The sequence below is a fragment of the Octopus bimaculoides genome, chromosome 8, assembly GCF_001194135.2.
Source record: "Octopus bimaculoides isolate UCB-OBI-ISO-001 chromosome 8, ASM119413v2, whole genome shotgun sequence".
NCBI lineage: Eukaryota > Metazoa > Mollusca > Cephalopoda > Octopoda > Octopodidae > Octopus > Octopus bimaculoides.
Window position 1 is genome coordinate 92,695,340 of NC_068988.1, and position 4,567 is coordinate 92,699,906.

Sequence of the window (4,567 nt, forward strand, 5' to 3'; positions counted from 1 at the left end):
ATATATATATATATATATATACATATATTCGACAGGCTTCTTTCAGTTTCCGTCTACCAAATCCACTCACAAGGCTTTGCTCGGCCCGAGGCTATAGCAGAAGACACTTGCCCAAGGTGCCACGCAGTGGGAATGAACCCGGAACCATGTGGTTGGTAAGCAAGCTACTTACCACACAGCCACTCCTGCGCCTATCTATGGACCTCTTTGATTACTATTTTACTTTAGTGGACCCCTCATAGCCATTTGATGTTTGAAAACTAGTTTTATAGAAACTTCTTTTCAAATGCCTATGTTGCTTTTCGCATATTCCCTTGTATAAGTTGAATTATGTAAAATGTTCGAGAAAGAAACCTAACTGTTTCTTGCAATACATACCGATACATCTAAAGGAAAATATTTCAGGGGTCCTTAAAATACTATTGTGGATCACCAATTTACTATTTTGTTATGTGGACCCTGCAAAATCTTATATAGACCCTCAGGGGCCATATGGACCCTGGTTGAGAACCCCTGATCTAGATTGACTTGAGAACCGTTAACATCAGGTGTCTCTAATTAATACTTCCTGTCAGTTGGTGGTATAGGACGACGCACACAAAATTTTTCCATCATATCAACACTCGCAATGTTCGTGTATTGTTGGTGTAGCTAATATAGCAGATATGCCAATGCCGTATTTTGAACGGTAATTGAAGAAACTATGTGATTAATTATTATTCTGATATTATAAGTAAGGAATCGATATGTTATTGGTTTTGAATAGTGAAGCTTGTGACCCATATGAAATTTGTAATGAATGATACAAAGGAAAGAAATGGAGAGAGAGAGAGAGAGAGAGAGAGAGAGAGAGAGAGAGAGAGAGAGAGAGAGAGAGAGAGAGAGAGAGAGAGAGAGAGAGAGGGAGGGAGAGGAAGAAAGAGAGAGAGAGTAGAGGAGGGAAACAGAAAGAAAGAGAGGGAGACGGGAGAGAGAAATATAGGGAGAGGAGAGAGAGAAGGAGATAGGAAGAGAGAGGAAGAGAGAGAGAGAACGGAGGAGGATAACAGAAGAGACGGAGAGAGTGTGGGAGAGAGAGAGAGGGAGAGAGAGAATGTGAAAGAGAAAGAGAGAGAAAGTTAAACAGAGAATTAAAAGGAGAGAGAGAGAGAAAGAGAGAGAGAGAGAAAGAGAGAGAGAAAGAGAGAGAGAGAGAGAGAGAAAGAAAGAGAGAGAGAGTGAGAGAGAGAGTGAGAGAGAGAGAGAGATGGGAGAAGAGATATATACTGTAATGCAAGAACAGTAAATGAGCAAGAAAAATTAGGGTTGAGAAAAGAGAAATAAATCGAGAGATATGGATAATTGATTAATAGACTGTTAAAAAGATTGATAGCATATGTAGACAGATAGTTAGACAGATAGTCAATCAGACAGACAAACTGATAGATACATAAATAGATAGATAGCTGAAAAACTGCCAGTGGAACAATCCATTGAACTGAAAGGGTGGTCCGGTTACCATAATGAAAGAAATATATTTAAATAGATTTATCTGGGATATCCTAAAGCTTCATATGAAGACTTAAGTTTGCTGAGAGATCGATTCATTTCTTCATTACTATATCGATCTGTTTGTCTTGTCAACAATATCCGGCTTGATTGATTGTTTCACCATATTTATATGTTATTTTGCTATCCCTGAGGGAAATCATGGACTATTGTGGTAAATGGCCAAAAGTAATGTAGTTGTTAGGGTTATAACTATGATGGTTGGGTGTGGGTTGGGAGTTTGAAATATAGGACTGTGTCTAGTTTCATGGGAGTTGACTGAGTGCCAGTGTCACGAGGTCACGAGGTCACATTTGAAATGTTATTCCAGAGAGATATGAAAGTGATGAAGTAAAGTCTCTTTGCTGGTTGGTGAAATTTTCTACTGAATGAGTTGGGAGAATAAAGAAGCATACAGAAAACTGAAATGGTTCTCGGAAGTGTTGAGAAATATTTGATCTTCCTTTCAGCATGAAACCATTTCTTTTTTCCGTTTATTTCATAGGTGTTTCCAGTCAATACAAATTTTTAGATTTCTCGAATTTCCCAGCTTACAATATTGTATATCGTCTTGCTAAATCTAACCTTCCGCCAAAACACTTTACTATTATTAATTAGTAACAGCTGTGACGTGGAGGCGCGTGGCTTAGTGGTTAGGGGTGTCAACATCATGATCGTAAGATTGTGGTTTCGATTCCTGGACCGGCCGACGCGTTGTGTTCTTGAGCAAAACACTTCATTTCACGTTGCTCCAGTCCACTCAGCTGGCAAAAATGAATAACGCTGCGATGGACAGGCGTCCCGTCCAGCTGGGGAACACATTCGCCATTGAAACCGGGAAACCGGGCCCATGAGCCTGGCCAGGCTTTGAAAGGGCGCATTTATGTTTTTTATTTAAGAGCTGTGATAGCAGCGAGCTCGCAGAATCGTCACCGCGCCGGACAAACCCTACTTAGAGTCATTTCTTCTGACTTTACGCTTTGAGTTCAAATACGGCCGAGATTGACTTTTATCTTTTCGGAGTCGATAAAATAAGTACCAGTTGAGTACTGGGGTTGATGTAATAGACTTACTCACTTCCACGAAATCGCTGGCCTTCAGCCAAAATTTGAAGCCAATATTTCCTCCAACTTTGTGTTCTGAGTTCAGATACCGACGAAGGTTTCTGCTCGGTGGATGCTACGTCTTCTGACACCTGATCAAAAGTGCACCAGGCTGATCGCATCACGGGAAAATATGACATTGTTTGAAGCAGATCTAGTTGGTTTTCTAGAACATTTCCTAAGACAAGGATGAGTGTTGGGTTCCGGATGAGCCAGAGACAAAGAGACTATTCATGCAATGGAAACACCTTTCCTCATCAGCTCCAAAGATGGCCAAGGTTGTTTCATCTGCATGGAAGGTAATGGCCTCAGTTTTTTGGGATGCAAAAGGCAGTGTATCGTAAAACAGGTCACACCATCAATGGAGCTTACTACGCCAACTTGCTTAGGCAAATATGAAAAAATTATCAAGATCAAACACTCAGGAAAACCGACAAAAGACTTCATCAGGACAATATTATAGCACACAAATCCTTGCTTTCAATACATGCTGTACTTGACTGTGGATTTGATCCTGCTTATTACTGCCGCTGTTTTCCATGGACATATTACACCCATCTCAACTATTGATGCACAATGCAGGGTAGGTTTTGTTGGGCCATATTTCATGCTATATACTCACTAAGCTATATCTCATGCTATATTTTAGTGACTTCTGCACCCTAATTACCGACGAAGACTACTCATCTGAAATGGGGGACCTACCAAAACTATTAGGTACAGAAAAACGGCCAGTTGAAGAAGGGCAATATTCTTCGACAGCTGTGTGATGACTGTACTGAGTTATCTTTTCTTTCCGTTTGTTGCTTTATTTTATTAAAAGGGTGAGTAAATGTTAAGTAATATTACGAATATACATACATACATACATACATATATACATGTGTGTATATATACATATATACATGTGTATATATATATATATATATGTATATATATATATATACACATACACATATATCAAATGGATGTCTTTTAAAACTATTCCGTACATACAATAACAGCCATACCAACAATCCAGCACACCTCCATCATCAGCTGCCCCACGGATATCGCTATGGTTTCGACACCTGGGCAGTACCATTTAATCCGGCGGTGCAACTCTTTCAAACATATCAGTAATCAGAGAACCTCATATAATTGTAATTACATCATATACACTCTAAATGACTTTCAAATTAGCGTTTATACGCCCGTATCTGATAGACGGTATCCTTATTGACTGGCGTTCAGCTGTAGTTTAGGATCCATTCACAATTATCAATGATATTAAATACCTTAATTTTTATTTGATACTAATGTGTGAAAAATCTTTGAGCGCTTCAGGTAAAGACTTAGGAAAAAAATATGTAAGGTAATGTCAATATATGAAAGCATAAAGAAAACATACTGGTTATGTTACAGATGTTGTTTAATGGCCTTATAATATTTTGGAAAAAATCCCCCCTTATCAAATAGAAAATAATCATTGCAGGTCATTCTAATGTGTTTTCCTTCTATTTGATAAAGTAATACAATATCTTTTCTCTTTGATTTCGTTTATTCACATCGCGTTACATATTTTGGCTTACTCCTTACCAGTATTACTCTAAGGTTTTTAAAACATTTATATCATTTACACACATTTCAATGCTTCAAACAAAGCATATCACAATTCTCTTAACTTTTATTTTATCATAGCAAACGTTTGGATTAGTGGAGTTGTTCGACAAAAATCGGAGAATAAACTTAAATTCGAAATAATAAAAGGATGTTTTATTACTTACTAAAATTAAAAAAAGAAAATGATTTTTTCATCTTTTAATTATATGTTTTTAAAATTCCATTTTTGTATTTTATACTATTTTATGACATTCCCCAGTTTTCAATTTATTTCTTATATTTCATTAAAAATGTTTTTCTAAGTTTTAACTACTTTTGAGTCTTCTCCATGTTTT